We start from the raw sequence: 17,328 nt of genomic DNA, 5'->3' as shown, positions 1-17,328 counted from the left end.
AAAGAGGAGGAAGGTTACAGAGGGAAGTATCACCAAAGCTTACTTGAAAAACAAATATTGCATGTAGTGTGGGTACAAAGGCTGAGAGGCGGTTGCAGCCAGGCATCCCTGCAGCTGGGTGATGTTGCCCAGCACACTCTCTGTGCCCTACCATCACTACTGTCTTTACCAAAAAGACCAGATGTTATTCTCTTCCATAGGGTATGTATGTGAGGGCAGTGGGTGGAGGGATGCATTAAGTCTTGAAATTGTCTCTACTGGGAATGGAAAAAAACAGTGGACTCAAAAGTCAAAGACCTTGGCTGAGTCCCCTAAACTCACTGCTCAGTACGCCTCCTTCTAACAAGGGACCTTAACATCTACCTCACAGGGATCTTGTGAGAAGGAATTGAAAATGTCTCGGGAGTTAACTAGAACAAGTGTGTAATAAGTGTCAGCTTTGTCTCTTCTATGGTCCTCTAATTCCCATTCCCACATTCAATGAGGGAGAAACCTAGTCCTCTCAGAACCAACAAGGCTCCTGTCCTTTGCTTTGAGTGGCTGACCCGGAGGTGGGGAAGTCACTGTGAACCTTCATGTCACCTTGGAGATGGCAGTGGTTGGGTGTTTTTTTTTTAAATGGGAACAGGGGATGTGTTTGGTCAGTCAGGAATAGGTTATGGGAAGAAGATAGCGTATTCTTTTACCGCAGAGCATGATTTTTATACTTTCTGAATCTGTCCTTCCTTGGAGAAACACTCATGATTTCTGGTCTGTGTTTACTTTGGAATAGAACCAACTGTGCCTGACTCAGTTTTCTGTCACTTTGCTGACACGGCTCCTTGTTTAACCACTCCTGTGAGCTTCTTAAGTAATAGAGTGCAGAAGAATCGCAGGGTGTGGTATTGGAAGTTCCAACAGGCTAGTGGGACTGTGGCTTAGTCCTGAACTTCAGGCAAGGTGTATCCCTACTCTGTGCTAGCCTAAGAGACTTCAAGCACCTCTGGAGTCCATCACTTGTCTTCAGAATTTGACAGTTACTATGCCTTTGTTATTTTCTCTGTGAGATGGGTTCTTAAAACAGCATGGTCAAAAGGGGTAAGACCAGAATGAATCTGAACCTTTTTCTGGCATGAATTCAGTATGATATGGAACAAAATTACCATGAACAAGAGCTCACTTAGGGACTTCCCTGGGGGTCTGGTGGTTAAGAATCTGCCTTCCAGTGCAGGGGACATGGGTTCTATCCCTGATAAGGGAGCTAAGATCCTACATGCATGAACAACTAAGCCTGTGAGCCACAACTGCTGAGCCTGCACGCTCTGGAGCCCAAGTGCCATAACTTGAGAAGCCCATCTGCCACAGTGAAGAGTCAGTACAGCTAAAAAACAACAACAAAAATGAGATTAGTTACCTCCCAGCTCCATTTGATTCCTCAACAAAAGATGATCTCATTCCTCCTTGTTTTTTTCTCCTTAACATGCACCTATGAAATGCACCTATGAAATACAAGACTTGATGCATAAGAAAGGATCCCTACTAGCAAGGGGGCTATAATCTAGCAGGGAACTAGATACTTGTGAAAGTTGAACGTCATGAGGTATCCTGACAGTGATTGCTTGGGGACATAGAGTAACTCTCAATGTCCCCAAGAATTTGAGAAGGCTCCACAGAAGGGACGGCATTGGAGCTGGACGTTTCTTGATTGCCTCTTCAAACTGTCATGAAAATCAGGTGGTACTGGGATCTTGTCTTAAGGGCTGAAGAACAAACCTGGGCTAAGTTCCATTATTTTTGAAGCTCTAATAAAGAACTTTAGCCTCTGAGACAGAAGACCTGGGTCCAAATTTTGCTGTGAACTTACTCCATGATCTTGAGTAAGATACATAAGCTCTCAGGATCAGAATTTCATTGTTTGAAAAGAAATGGAATATCTCCTGCTGCTACCAAGTCCAAGCCTGCTCTGCTCACCACACGATAGGCCAATGAATTGGAGACAAGGTGTTGAGGCAAGGAATACAACTTTATTTGGAGAGCCAGGAGATTGAAAAGATGCAGACTATTGTCTCAAAATAGCCATCTTGTCCAGGTTTGGATGGTAGGGGGAAGTGAGGAAACAAAGAAAAAAGACCATTTATCTTGCAAACATCTCCTAAATGGTAAGCCTCAGGCAGAGAATGTGCTAATTTCTCCCTTTCTGCCGTCTATGGTGGACAGAGTCCTGAACCGAGGCACTTTTAACAGTCAGGCAGAGGGGCAGGATTCTCAGAGGCAGGCCATTATGCATGATTATGACAACAAAAGCAGTGAAAAGCAGGTCAAATAAACAGTTCCAACCTGGAGTTAGAATTTATTTTTCCCTGAAACAATTTCCCACTGTCCAAGTTCATTTGAAAGTCTTGTGGAAAAGGGGGCAATGACTCTTCTAATTGCTACGTCAGATGGATCTTTTTCAGAGTGTCCACCCCCAGTGCCAGCGTCCCAGACGTTGAGACTTGTCTCCTTTGTTCCCCTTGAAAGTCCCTACTTTATTCCTATAGACTTGGAAATATTGAACTTCAAACCCAGGAGGCAGCATTTTAAGTTAAAGAATTGTGCTTTTCTAGTATGGGAAGATGCAAGAGTCAGGGCTCATTTAAATCGTTTCCTTGATAGCGTGTCAGCTATCTGGGGCCTGTGGTCCTGTATTCCTCAGGGTTCACCATAGGGAGTGGCCTCAGCTGATGATCACCAGATGGCAGGTGTTCTGCTTCCTTGGGGCTCGCTGGCTCATGTTGGAGGGCTGCAACTGCTGATTGCACTTCTCAGGTCTTTCTCTCTTGGTTAAGAATTTGACCAATATTTGGGAGACATTTCATGATCAACTTTTATCCCATGGTGCTGGAAGACTCATTCCAGTTCAGGCAAAAATTCTTGATATGCCATTCCAGTTGCTAAATTTTGGACTAGGCCCCATCAATAATTAAAGATTCTCTGGATTCTCTCTAATTATAGTCCAGAAGACATTTTCCCTTGCTGCTTCTTCCCATACCTAGAATCACACTACTGCAATTATTTTATGTTATAAATATGACCTATTTTCTCAAGATGTTTAGCCATAGACATTTTGTTGGAGACCTGATTACACTTTGATTACTGTCAGAAACAACAATCTTATACGTTAGACAGGATGTAAGTAATATAGCTAGTATCATTGACAGTGACATAGTGCACAGGCAGACACAGTGCACACCAAAGGACAAATTCAAACAGTGATCAGTATAACTAATTGTAATCCAGCTGCAATAATTGAGCAACCAAAGAAAGCATAACTGATTTAATGAGCTGTTTGCAGTTTCACTGTACTGGTCACACATACTTTTGCATGGCTTAATCTTTGAGACAAGCATACGTTACTGGCAGGATCGACCAGGTAGAAAGGGGGAAAAGTAAATGTTTCAGTTCTGCTCACAAAAGGTAAAATTTACCAAGTTACTGTAAGTCATAATTAGTTTAAGAAGGTTTTTCTTACACCTGGAAAATATAGATTTGAACCAGTAATTTTTAGATGGAAACCACAAAAATTATGACCATATTTACCAGTTCACTCAGTCCTAGGTAACTAATCCTTTTTGTTAACAGCTTTATGAAGCCATCAGGTTTCCCATTAGAATTCATCAATTTCTTACTCAGTTCAGCACTATGGTCAGAAAGTCAGAAACTTATATTTATGCAAAAGTCCTTTTTATAAATCTTGGAGGGGAGGTGTTTTTGCAAAGGCATCACAGTGAAACCATAACTGTCTATAATAACAAAAGACTTAAGAACTCATGTTTAAGCCTGATGATAGTGCAGTTGACAAAACAACCCAATTACTGTTGTGACATGCAACTGTTTCAGATAATAACTAGAACTATGATTGATAATATATTACCAGGACATATCAGAATTCCACATAGTATGTAGAATCCCTGTACCATTTACCACACTATATAACCTAAGAAGATGTATTACTCATTTGACAATACTTCCTATGTAATTTAATATACTAAGTGAACCCAGTTAGTTTAATATCTCCCTTTGGGGTGTTTTAGGGGCTCTTTGAAGCATCCCAAAGTTAGCTAGAGGTCCAAAGAACTTTATTAAAACTTGATTTGGGAAGTTTTGTCAAAAGTAACTTTAAAAAATTTAAAACACAATAGGGTCATAGGTCATTGTGAAACAATAGTTATTTACTTAGCCAAAGTAACAAAGATTTCAAAGGCAAATACAGAGCAAATCATGTAAAAGTAAAGAACTTAAAATTTGTTATAAATGTAGTTCAACATCATCAGAAAACTGATGAGCATGAGCAAGATTCTTTCCTCAGTGTCACTTTCCACAAACTTTTCTGTAGCCATAACTTATTTTGCTCATCATTAGAGGTAAGGACAGAGGAGCCCGGTGGGCTGCAGTCCATGGGGTCCCTAAGAGTCAGAGTTGGACACAACTGAGTGACTTCACTTTCACTTTTCACTTTCATGCATTGGAGAAGGAAATGGCAGCCCACTCCATTGTTCTTGCCTGGAGAATCCCAGGGATGGGGGAGCATGGTGGGCTGCCATCTATGGGGTCACACAGAGTTGGACATGACTGAAGTGACTTAGCAGCAGCAGCAGTCACCTCTAAGTCAGACTTACTTCCTTTTTACTTAATAAAATGCAATTCCAATCTACATGCCTTCTTTACTGAAAACACACATCCTACTTTCCTTCAGCAACCATGAGCTGACCTTTATATTAGCATTCTGTAGATTGGTGAGCATAAATACCAGTGATAATTTCTAAAAGTATTTGCTTTCTTAGAGAACATCTCAAGATGGCACCAAACATTCATTAACAGTCAAAGGTATCTTTAGTTTCTGTATAAGGAAGCCCGTGTTCAGTAATGTTTCAGTATCTTACTTATTTTACTTGGGAGTGACCTAGCTGTTCAATAAACTTCCATCACCACATTCAAACACACAAATAGAGAGGCCTCACTTATCTCAAGATTTCAGCCCTGAGTCAGGTACAGCAATGTAAAACCGATTGGTTTACAAAAGAGGTTGTATTAAAATTGGGTTACTGCCACATGGAACAAGTCAAGCTCACCTGGTTAGACAGCTGAATATTTGCAGGAAGAGAATTTAGGATTTCTGATTACCTTGGACAAGCCAACTTCTAAATTACTTTACCCTCTATAAAACTGGCATTTTAAGAGACAACAAAGAGGAGGGTTCCTGAGAAGACCAAATGGGACATTTACAGCTCAAAGATGTAGGCAGGTTTCTCCTAGGATGACTAGGTTTCCCCTTTGTTTAATACCAAAGGGGAAAGAGGTGAAGGTAAGAGGAAAGACAGGCTGAATAGCCTGCCTTATGGTTCTGCCAGGAAAGTGGTGGCTAGGGGAGTAGGCTCAGTGTTTTACTTGAACCAGTATGTGCCAGATGGCACATGGAAATCTTGCTGTGGGGGAAGACACCCTGCTGGTAGCCTGGCCTGTTCTGTGACCCGCCTTATCCTGTCATGGGACCTTTCAAGTAGCGGGTGCCCTAATGGCTTTTAAGGCCTGACCCATGCCCACACAGTTTTAACTGTCCTGTTTCTCAGCTTAAAGGAGAAAGAGGAGAAGAGAGTCCTCACCCAACTGGGTGGTAGCTCCCGGGGCACAGTGGGCTGTGGGACCTTCAGAACATGCCAGAGTAAGCCTGGTCCAGAGTCCCTCAATTGCTTCCATAGCCACTTGCCTGTTTGCAGAGGCCTTGAGGAGAAAGAAATGAGAAGTGGGGGTGGGTGGGGGTGGGGGGGTGGGACACCTTAAAAGAAGCTCCAGCAGTTAGTACTAGATGTCTGCATGTTGCCAGAACAACCAGAATAAACCAAAACATAGCCACAAGAAAGCCACACTAATGTGACTTCTCAGTCCCATTAGACCTGTGGTCTTTGTCCAAAATGCCTTGTAAAGGGAGTTTTCCTTCATAGGCAGAGCTTCAAGCTGGAGCTGAAGCTCTCCACTGTCAAATTACTTGGGTCTCCTGTAGGGGAAATCAGAATTCAGAAATGGAATATTTCTTGCCATATAGTAAACAAGGATTTCACAATCATCAGTGAATCTGGCTCTCCAGTGTAAGCTTCTGAGCCCTCAGGGCATTCAGGGAGGAGGAGAATATCTGCGTGATCTCATAACCATTGGCTGCAGCCACTCCCTGCGGTGAGCATGGAGGAACTCAGGATGTGAAAACACAGGACACTGGCCCCACATAGCTGAGATGCATACGAAAGGAATGATTTCAGTGAGCCGAGACTCTTACATCTTCCCATACATAGAAAAGCACTAAATTCCTTAACTTGGGCTATCTGGTTTTCTTTAATTCACAGAATATTTTTGATGTTCAGACTACCTCCCTTTTGTTGCAAGCTTCTATTTAACCTGGCTTCTCCACTCACTCCTCGGAGCAGTTCTCTTGAGGGTCACTTGAATGCTGTTTCCTGGGCTTGAAGTCCTAAAAATTCCCATTGAATAAAACGTAACTCTCAACTTTCAGGTTGTGACTGTTTTTTAAGTCAACAGAAATGGATGCCTCATGACCGAGGGAGCTCCTTGGTTTGTTATCAGTGTTTCTCTCTTTTGCAAAATGCTTCTAACTGTGAGACTGTATAATTATGAACCATTGAGGGGCCATTACTCTTCTGATCATAATGTATCTAATATATGCCCCAAAGAGTTTTGCTTCGGGATAGATGAAATATTTCCCATTTTTATAAGTTTGATGGCACCAAAACACAAAAGATGTAGGCAAATTCTTACACAAATGACACAAAGTCCAGTACTGATGCACAGATGAACCAATTTCCAACTCAGGTAAATAAATTTACCCTGAAAAACAACTGAACAAATTCCAGCTAGGCCACCTATCCCAACAAGAACCAGTTCCCCAAAGAACAGGTTCCAATTGAATTGGCTCCCAACTCAAATAAATCTTATCTTACAAAACAAATGGACCAATTCTAGCTGAGGAACCATCCAGGAACAATTCCCCTCTCCAACAGGGTGGAAGGAAAAAGTGAAATGCTTAGTCACTTTGTCCGACTTTTTGTAACTCCATGGACTGTAGCCCACCAGGTTCCTCTGTCCATGGGATTCTCCAGGCAAGATTAGTAGAGCAGGTTGCCATTTCCTTCTCCATGAGATAGTCCCTGAGCACAGAGGAAACTACCCGTCCTTTGATGCAAAACTCCTATATATCCCAGTTCCTCCCTTAGATGGCAGTTTCTCAGAGCCATCTGAAATGCTGTCTCTCAGCCTGTGGTCCTCATTTTGTCCCAAATAAAACTTAACTTGAAACTCTCACATTGTGCGTGTGTGTGTGTGTGTTTCCAACAGTTAAATCGATATAGTTTGTAAGAGGTAATTTCCATGGCCTTTCCTCGTTCTAAAATCCGTTTGTGAAACCAAAAATGTAAAGGGACTGTAACTGAGAAGCACTCTATGGGACCTTTCCACATATCCTCTGCTTTAGCTCCTTTATGAATTCATTGTAAGGACTGATGTTGAAGTTGAAGCTGAAATACTTTGGCCATCCGATGTGAAGAACAGACTCATTGGAAAAGACCCTGATGCTGGGAAAGATTGAAGGCAGGAGGAGAAGGGGATGACAGACGATGAGATGGTTGGATGGCATCACCAACTCAATGGGACATGAGGTTGAGCAAGCTCTGAGAGTTGGTGATGGACAGGGAAGCCTGGCATGCTGCAGTCCATGGGGTCACAAAGAGTCGGACACGACTGAGAGCCTGAACTGAAGTACCCAGATGACAGTATTTGATGCACATTTCCTGAGTTGTTTTGCAGATGTACAAACCTCCCCTTCTCTAGCAAGTGGATGATGTTAACTACTTGATGACCATGAGCATATAGCCACAGACCTCCTGGAGCCTAAGGACTGATAGGTTAACTCCTGTGATATCGCCCTACTGCCTCACCATCAGCCAATCAGAGAACTGTACACCTTTACTCTGCGACCCCCATCCCCACCCCCACGCGCCCAACCTGCCCTTTAAAGATGCTTTGCTGAAACTCTTTGGGGACTAAAGGCTTTTTAGGACTTGAGCCACCTCATCTCTTCACGTGGCCTAGCAATAAACCTTTCTCTGCTCCAAACTCTGACATTTCAGTTTGTTTGGCCTCACAGTGCTTTGGGCACAGAGAACTTACGTTAAAAGAATTTGAGCAGGTTGAGCCATGGTGAAGGAAGATGAAAGCTTACAGATGTCATCAACAGAGGGCCAGTTACCAGTTGCCACTTCAACATACTTAGAGTAAAAGGGGGATATCTGGACTTGAAAGATGGGTTATTTTTCAAGCAACAAGGGAAGAAAAGTTTAACATATTTCCCTACCCCACTTTCAGTGAAGTGTCCAGCACTTTCTCAGTGAACAAGATGGCTGCCCAGCCTCCAGCTTCACTAGTGGCCTTTCTTGCTCTGGCAAGCTCTTCCTCCCATTTCCCATAGACAGGTTTTGAAAACACTTAGCTTCCCTCAAACTTGAGTTCAGCCAACTCCAGATAAACCTGTTCTCATTCTATTAATACTGAGGAGTGGAATGTTTCCTGCCATATCAGCTGCAAAAGATGTCCCAGTCATTGGTGATCACAGACCTCCAAGGTGAGCTGGTGAACCCAGAGGAAACTCAGGAAGGAGGGCCAACCAGGAGCTCCCAGGATGAGAAGGAGCTCAGAGAAGGAATGGGGGCTGGCTGAGGCAAAGATGTTTCCAAGGGAAAAAAAAAAAAAAAACTGGCTACTTACTTGATGTTGATTAACTCTACTGAGATTTTACCACCTTGTCAAAGGTTAGCCTCGAAGTACCAGGTTGATCAAAAAGTTCACTCAGTTTTTACCATGTTACAGAAAAACACAAATGAACTTTTTGGCCAGCTTAATAGTAATGCGTATTCAAAACCTAAGCATTTGAAGAAGATGCAGCAATGACTAACTCCAGTGGGCAGAGAAAAAGGTATACAAGAAAGGAGGTGTAAAAAATCTTGGTTTATCACATGTCTGAGTTGTGAATATTTACATAGGCATAAAAATGTAAACCCTAAATGTTACTATATCTGAAAATATTAGAATATGACTATAGAGACCATGCAAGAAAGGGAAGTGAATGTGAGGCAGAATTATGAGGGTTTAAGAGAGCTAAAACCTCATCCTTCCTATGACTGATTCATGTTGAGGTTTGACAGAAAACAACAAAATTCTGTAAAGCAATTATCCTTCAATTAAAAAATAAACCTCATCCTTCAAGGTAGGATGTCAGCAGATATTATCTAGAATGGTGGATAAAAAAAGAGCCAATATTTGCATGTTATTTGGGAATATGATAGAAAATATAAGAAAAACATAGCAAAAAGCATTGAAAGTGGAGAGGTAGCTTAGTACTGACTCCGCAAAAACCTTGTAGAACTTAACAGATGTTTGTGTATGTGTGTGTGTGCTCAGTCATATCCAACTCTGCAACCCCATGAACAGTAGCCCACCACACTCCTCTGTTCATGGAGTTTTCCAGGCAAGAATACTGAAGTGGGTTGTCACTTCCTTCTCCAGGGAATCTTCCTGACACAAGGATTAATCCACATCTCTTGTGGCACCTGCATTGGCAGGCAGATTCTAAAAAATTATAAGTTTGTATGGCCTTCTCTTTTTTTATCCTCATATTCTGATATTTCACAGTGTTGTAAGTTTATGTTGGGCTTTTTTTGTTTGGTTTGGTCATTGTTTTAGGTACTTTAAAGACCTTTTCAATCTAAAAGTCATACTCTTCAGTTGTGGGTGGTTTTCTTCTGTTATATAATTCCTACTATTCTTTCTGAAACATATTAATTACTTAGATGTTGGATCTCTTGAATCCGAATTCTAATTTTCCTATCTTTTCTATTTTATTTGTTTTGACCAAAGTGGGGAATTAAAAAAAAAAGTGATAGCCTCAAGAGGAGTGAGACAGAAAGCTGTTGGAATAAAATGAAGCAGCCTTTACCAAACTCCTCCAAATTCAGTTTTTTTCAAGTTGTAGTCCTGTGACCACCTGCATTCAGATTACCTGCAGTGCCCAGTTTATAGTTCAGATTCATAGACCCATCCCAGATCTAAATAATCAGCATTTCTCAGGGCCAGACTTGGAACCTACAATTTCAAAAAGTTCCCTAGATCCACTGTCTTGTTTATTGCTTTTTAGTTAACCAAACAATAAAAAGTAAATAAAATGAAAAACAACAGCAGATGTAGAAAACAGTCAGTGACCCATAAAGCACACTGTGGTAGACGCTGCTATTTGCTTTACCAGATAGCCCTTCTTCCTTATTCACAGGGTCCTTATTTTACTGTATTGGCAACACATTCAACTAAAACACTAGATTTTCTCAGGCTCCTTACAGTTTGGGGTGGTTGTGTGGTGTAATTTTTATAGCAGTGAGATGTAAGGGGTCTACTGGGTGGAGCTTCCTGGGAAGATCTTAATGTTACAGTAAGTCTCCTACATATGAACAAGTTCCGTTCTGAGTCTGTTTTGTCTTTTTTGTTTTGCCTGCACTGGGTCTTCATGACTGCGTTCAGGCTTTTCTCTAGTTGTGGCAAGCAGGGGCTACCTTCCAGCTGTCGTGTGCAGACTTCTTGTTGCAGAGCATGGCTCAAAGGCTCTAGAGTGCTGGTTTAGTAGTTGTGGCTCATGGGCTTAGTTGCTCCATGGCTTGTGGGATCTTGCCATATAAGGCATCGAACGAGTATCTTGCTAGGCAGATTCTTAACCACTGGATCACCAGGGAAGCCCTGACAGTGCGTTTGTAAGTCCAATTTGTTTGTAAATCCAACAAAGTTAGCCTAGGTACCCAATACAATTGGCTGTATAGTACTGTACTGTAATAGGTTTATAATACTTTTCACACAGATAATGTATAAAAAACATACACAAAAATAATGAAAATATTGTTAATCCTATAGTACAGTACCTTGTAGTGGGTACTGCTCTGGGAGTTGGTATGAGCTCCAGGAGTTGGTGATGGACAGGGAAGCCTGGCATGCTGCAGTCCATGGAGTCACAGAGAGTCAGACATGACTGAATGACTGAACTGAACTGCACAGTACCTTGAAATGTCAGTAGTGCAGTACAACAGCAGGTACACAGGGGCTGGTATTGCCTAAACAGGCAAGAAGAGTTACTGACTGGAGGAAGGAGAGGAGGGGGGAGATGGTTGAGCTGAAGGATCATCAGCAACAGGATGGAGGGCAGGCTGCAGTTTCCCTCACACCTGATGGAGATGGAATTCATGTTCACATCTCTGAAAGTTCACAACTTGAAGGTTCATATCAGATCAGTTCAGATCAGTCACTCAGTCGTGTCCGACTCTTTGCGACCCCATGAATCGCAGCATGCCAGGCCTCCCTGTCCACCACCAACTCCCGGAGTTCACCCAAACTCATGTCCATCGCGTCAGTGATGCCATCCAGCCATCTTATTCTCTGTTGTCCCCTTCTCCTCCTGCCCCCAATCCCTCCCAGCATCAGAGACTTTTCCAATGAGTCAACTCTTCACATGAGGTGGCCACAGTACTGGAGTTTCAGCTTTAGCATCATTCCTTCCAAAGAAATCCCAGGGCTGATCTCCTTCAGAATGGACTGGTTGGATCTCCTTGCAGTCCAAGGGACTCTCAAGAGTCTTCTCCAACACCACCGTTCAAAAGCATCAGTTCTTCGGCACTCAGCCTTCTTCACAGTCCAACTCTAACATCCATACACGACCACAGGAAAAACCATAGCCTTGACTAGACGGACCTTTGTTGGCAAAGTAATGTCTCTGCTTTTGAATACGCTATCTAGGTTGGTCATAACTTTCCTTCCAAGGAGTAAGCGTCTTTTAATTTCATGGCTGCAGTCACCATCTGTAGTGATTTTGGAGCCCAGAAAAATAAAGTCTGACACTGTTTCCACTGTTTCCCCATCTATTTCCCATGAAGTGGTGGGACCAGATGCCATGACCTTCGTTTTCTGAATGTTGAGCTTTAAGCCAACTTTTTCACTCTCCACTTTCACTTTCATCAAGAGGCTTTTGAGTTCCTCTTCACTTTCTGCCATAAGGGTGGTGTCATCTGCATATCTGAGGTTATTGATATTTCTCCCGGCAATCTTGATTCCAGCTTGTGTTTCTTCCAGTCCAGCGTTTCTCATGATGTACTCTGCATATAAGTTAAATAAACAGGGTAACAATATACAGCCTTGACGAACTCCTTTTCCTATTTGGAACCAGTCTGTTGTTCCATGTCCAGTTCTAACTGTTGCTTCCTGACCTGCATACAAATTTCTCAAGAGGCAGATTAGGTGTTCTGGTATTCCCACCTCTTTCAGAATTTTCCAGTTTCTTGTGATGCACAGTCAAAGGCTTTGGCATAGTCAATAAAGCAGAAATAGATGTTTTTCTGGAACTCTCTTGCTATTTCCATGATCCAGCGGATGTTGGCAATTTGATCTCTGGTTCCTCTGCCTTTTCTAAAACCAGCTTGAACATCAGGAAGTTCACGGTTCACATATTGCTGAAGCCTGGCTTGGAGAATTTGGAGCATTACTTTACTAGCGTGTGAGATGAGTGCAATTGTGTGGTAGTTTGAGCATTCTTTGGCATTGCCTTTCTTTGGGATTGGAATGAAAACTGACCTTTTCCAGTCCTGTGGCCACTGCTGAGTTTTCCAAATTTGCTGGCATATTGAATGCAGCACTTTCAGAGCATCATCTTTCAGGATTTGGAATAGCTCAACTGGAATTCCATCACCTCCACTAGCTTTGTTCGTAGTGATGCTTTCTAAGGCCCACTTGACTTCACATTCCAGGATGTCTGGCTCTAGGTCAGTGATCACACCATGGTGATTATCTGGGTGTTGAAGATCTTTTTTGTACGTGGGGGCATGGGGTATCTCCTCCCGGCCACCGCCCCTGACCTTGGACGCGGGGTAACTCCTCTCATCGCCGCCCCTGACCTCGGACGCTTGGTGTCTCCTCTCAGCTGCCCCGCCCTGACCTCGGACGCGGGGTAGCTCCTCTCTGCTGTTCCTGCGCCGTCGCAGTCTGGTACTCTCAGCCGCTGCCCCTGACCTCGGACGTGGGGTGGCTCCTCTCACCTGCGCTTCGGCGCGCCCGTCGCAGCCGCCTGCGCTACAGGAGACTTATTATATTATAAAAAAGGGACAGACTCAAGCGGTACATGCCTTCTGCCCTTCTTTCTGTTAAGCACAGAAGAGCTGCTATCCTCAGCTGAGGATGAAAGCATGATAAGAGTGGAATGAGCCTACTCTAGCGCTGGACTTTGCGCCTCCAGACATCTGGTGCTGAGAACAAACTCCTTATTTACTGAGCCCCCCATAGCAGGGTCTTCTGTGACTTGTAGCTACACGTGACATCTCATACTTATTCAAAAGTGTGTTTGATATACTGTATATTGAACACTTTTTTTGGGGGGGGGAGGGGCTTTCAGCAGTGTGATAGGAATAACACAATAGGCCTGATAACCAAGATTCTTTCCCTCATGTAGTGTGGAATACAGTTAAAGTAGAAGAATCTACAGGTATCTGAGTCCAGGATTCAGAGGGGCTATGGTTTGCTGTCACAGACCTTAAAGCAACAGAGTCAATGGAAATAAACCACTCAATTTATGTAGGTAGGAGATCTTCAGGAGACCACATGTCAGAAATAGCAACTGTCTGGACACTGGGAGACCTAGGTTTTCTCTGTAATTCATTAGCAAAGTACATTTGGGGAAGCTTCATGGGGGTGTTTGTTTAATTTTCCCTGAATCCACTTTTCTTCTTTGAAAACAAGAAGATTGGTTTTAATAATCTTTAAGGCTATCCTCAGCTCTAAAATATTTTGTGATCACATTGAACAAAGATGGCTATGAAATGTATCCAAAAGAGTGTTTCTATATTTAGACTCTAAGAGTTCAAGTCAGAATATATTAAACAAAACACAAACCACCCCCCCCATCTAAACTAAACAAATTAAGCAACAAAGAACACATGACAAGGAGTTGTGGTGTCATAGAGGAATTTCTGGCTTGAGATCTGGCTTTGCCACATAGGCCTGGGACAGAAACTGTCTCTAAGTCTCAGTTTCTCATTTATGAAATAGGGCTGTAACTCTGACCTCCCTGGTGACTCAGTAGTAAAGAACCGGCCTGCCAATGGAGGAAATGTGGGTTCAATCCCTGGATGGGGAAGATCCCCTGGAAAGGAAATGGCAACCTACTCCAGTATTCTTGCCTGGGAAATCCCATGGATAGAGGAGCCTGGCGGGGTACCGTCCATGGGGTCACAAAAGAGTTGGACACGACTTAGTGGCTAAACAGCAACAACACTCTGACCTCACAGTGCTGCTTATTAAGGAAAGTGCCCAGTACTCTGTAAAACCCCATTATGATTTTATACCAGGAAGCTATGGATAATGGCTTAGACATCTCAATCCTTCCAGGGGAATACATGAGCGTGCTTTGATGTTTGCCATTTAATTCTTCACACAAGGTGGACAGATCTTTTGAGTCTCCTTCTTCTTTCTGTTGTGTACCTTGAGACCCATTTTATTTTTATGTAGGTGAACAGACAAGGGAAATAAAAACAGATAAAATTGAAATCATCTCTGTTTCTAACACCAGGGGAGAAGGCTGGCTGGTTAAAAGGGAAGCTGGGTTCAAACAAAAGGTGGGAGTTACATCACTTATCTTTGGCTAATAATTGTCCGTATTCAATATTGTATAGTACTGTGAATAATCTAGATACTGCTGTAAAACCTGTCTATAAAAACAAGTGTAGACTGGACATTTGTCTACAGATTTAGCCATTAGCTGATGACACAGTAGTGACTTCTGTTCTCTTACAATCATAAACAGGTTTGCAATAACAGGAACTTTGGCTATGGGAGTGGCTCTATGTACAGGAAAATTGCCTTTATCCATTTTCAATGAGCAGATGCATTTGAGGGAAAGAGATAATCTTTTGATAACAGCCTACACAGATAGGCTGTTTGATAACAGCCTATCTTTGATAGGCTACTACAGCTGTACTTTGACCAATGAGCATGGCAGCCAATGTTTCCTTGAAGGTGGTAGTGAGATAAGAAAGTGGAAGTTTTTCTTTCTTTTTATCCCCCTTTTCCCTCAGCCCTGGCCAAATCCCAACAGTTTTGAAATGCCCTGTGCTAAGATTAGGGAAGACACATTACCAAGGATATATTGGCAATATACTTTAAAAGTTACTGGTGAGATTCAGTAACTTCACCTAGCCCATCATAACCAACATCCCCAGTAGGGGTAGGAAGGAACCCATAGAATGTAAGGAAAATTGCAGAGTGTGAGATAAGCAAGTCAGGGTGATTCTGTTTCCACTGTGCATGGAAGAAGTGAGAGGAAATCTAAGTTCTTTGAAAAGAAAATTGAATGCTTGCCTCCTGTAGTCCCAGAACAGATAATGCATAACCAGAAACCACGCCTTTTTCCTCAGCCTTTGTCAGGTGCCCTCCCTTGTAAAATTAATATGAGGGCTCTGTTGAATATGGCCCCTTGTAAAATTAAGGGGCCATATTCAACAGAGCCCTCATATTAATCCCACATCTTTCCCAGAGACTCTGGAACAGAGTGTAACTACATCATATCAAGCAGACAAGCTCTCAGTCATGAAGAGCAGGTGTCGGCCCCATAGCTCACAGTCTAGCATTTTTCTCCCCAACGGTGTTCAACGTGGAGCAAACCCCAGATAGTATTGAATGTGCTGCACATCGGGTTAAAAACAGGACACATTTCCTTTAACCATAAGCTATATCACCTATTAAAGTGAATGTAAAAATACAGGTAAAATCCATTTGTCACTTTATGAGCCAAGCAGAGCCATGGGTGGGGCGACCGTGCCAAGGGTCAGGGATGCGGGGAAAATGGCAGCCGCAGAGGCCGTGGTGGAAGAGAACATGAAGGAAGGGGTCATTTCCACTACTTTTAGACAGGCGCCTGGCTAAAATTTTAAAATGATTTCTTTCAGAAAGTGACTGGTTTCCCGGTTGCTGCAACACAAACCCTTCTCACGTCTAGGGTTAGCTCCTGTCTCCAGGGGCTCTCCCTCTGGATCCAGACAGGAACACCTAAAACTTCTCCAAGCACCGCTAGCCTTCACCCTTTGCCCCTCACATCTCTTGGCCCACTAGCCTCTTCGTGGAAGCTAAATAATGGCTCCGGGGACAATATCTGTCAATCGCCTCTTGCTGTGAACCTCCAGGGTTCCTGGCCTAAGGGGGGATGTGGTCGGCACCCTCGTGGGGGTGGCACTGCCCAGTGAGGGTAGCGGTGGATGCGCCATGAGCCCCGGACGCAATGGACGCAATACAGCTCGGGTCTCCAGGAGGGACACCAGCCGTCCCCGCGGGAGTTTCCGATCCTGGGGCAGAACGGAGTCTGGGGCTTCACACTTGGAAGCTCGTCTCCCCGGGCGACAGGGTCGCCCTGCCAGGCTGGAGACGCAGCAATATTCACCCCAGGGCAGCCCGCCATCCGACACAGGTTCGGGGCGAGGTGGAGCCGCCAGTGCGCCATCTGCCAGCCACGAGGGGACCCCGGATCAGCATTCCATCCCTGGGCCTCCAGTGCCTCCCTGTCCTCTCGAGTCGCGCCGCCTCCCCTGACCGAGCCCCCTTCCTTGGCCGCGCTCCGAGCCCTTTGCCCGTAGCCAGCGTCTCACCTGCGCCGAGCACCTCCGGGCCGTCCGTCCGTCCGTAGCCTTGTTGCGCGCAGAGTGCAGCCACCACCCAGCAGGTTTGACGGCCCCTCCCTCTCAGCCAGGCCACCACCAACCAGCCCTCCCTGTCCCCGCTCCACCTCCCTCACCTGCCAGGTGCTGGGCCTCCCGTCTCAAAGCCCGCGCTGGTCTCCACGCCCCTAACCTTCCCGCCCGGTTTTCCCCAGACTCCGGACACTCCCTAAGGCGTGTGCTCCCACAGGGGCCGGGCCAGGTCACCTATGGCTGGCTGTGACTAACCTTGACCTCCTATGATGCAAAGCAATTAGACAGCCTGGAAGGGGACAGCGCAGGTAAACAAGGAAGACTGTTTACCAAGTCAAGCAAACAGGGTGAACAGGCCAGCAAACTAGTGAGGGAGCACTTTCCACAGGCTCCAGTATGCTGTCCTGGACCAGTTTTCTGGCTGAAGCTTGGTGATATATTCATTCATTTACTCCACCATTCTGCCAACAAATCTGCCCACTAGGTAGACACAGTTCTAGGTTCTGGAGACACTGCTGCAGAGGAGTTCAAGTCCCAGCCTTTGAAGGAG

At 44.1% G+C, this 17,328-nt stretch overlaps 1 protein-coding gene across 4 annotated transcripts in view; it reads right to left on the bottom strand.

Moving 5' to 3' along the window:
• TMEM45B (transmembrane protein 45B) overlaps positions 1 to 16,987 on the bottom strand; it is a 28,797-nt gene extending 11,810 nt beyond the window's left edge. Inside the window, exon 1 of one of the 4 annotated variants that reach the window (XM_061406465.1) lies at positions 16,883 to 16,987. The gene's annotated coding sequence lies outside the window, so the exon portion shown is untranslated. Of the gene's footprint in view, positions 1 to 16,736 lie in introns of all 4 variants that reach the window. The other 3 variants (XM_061406464.1, XM_061406466.1, XM_061406463.1) reach the window with 3 other exon arrangements.
• Positions 16,988 to 17,328: the final 341 nt, after the last annotated feature.

This window comes from Bos javanicus, chromosome 29, assembly GCF_032452875.1.
Source record: "Bos javanicus breed banteng chromosome 29, ARS-OSU_banteng_1.0, whole genome shotgun sequence".
NCBI classification, from domain to species: Eukaryota; Metazoa; Chordata; class Mammalia; order Artiodactyla; family Bovidae; genus Bos; species Bos javanicus.
This window is presented reverse-complemented; position numbering and strand designations above follow the sequence as displayed.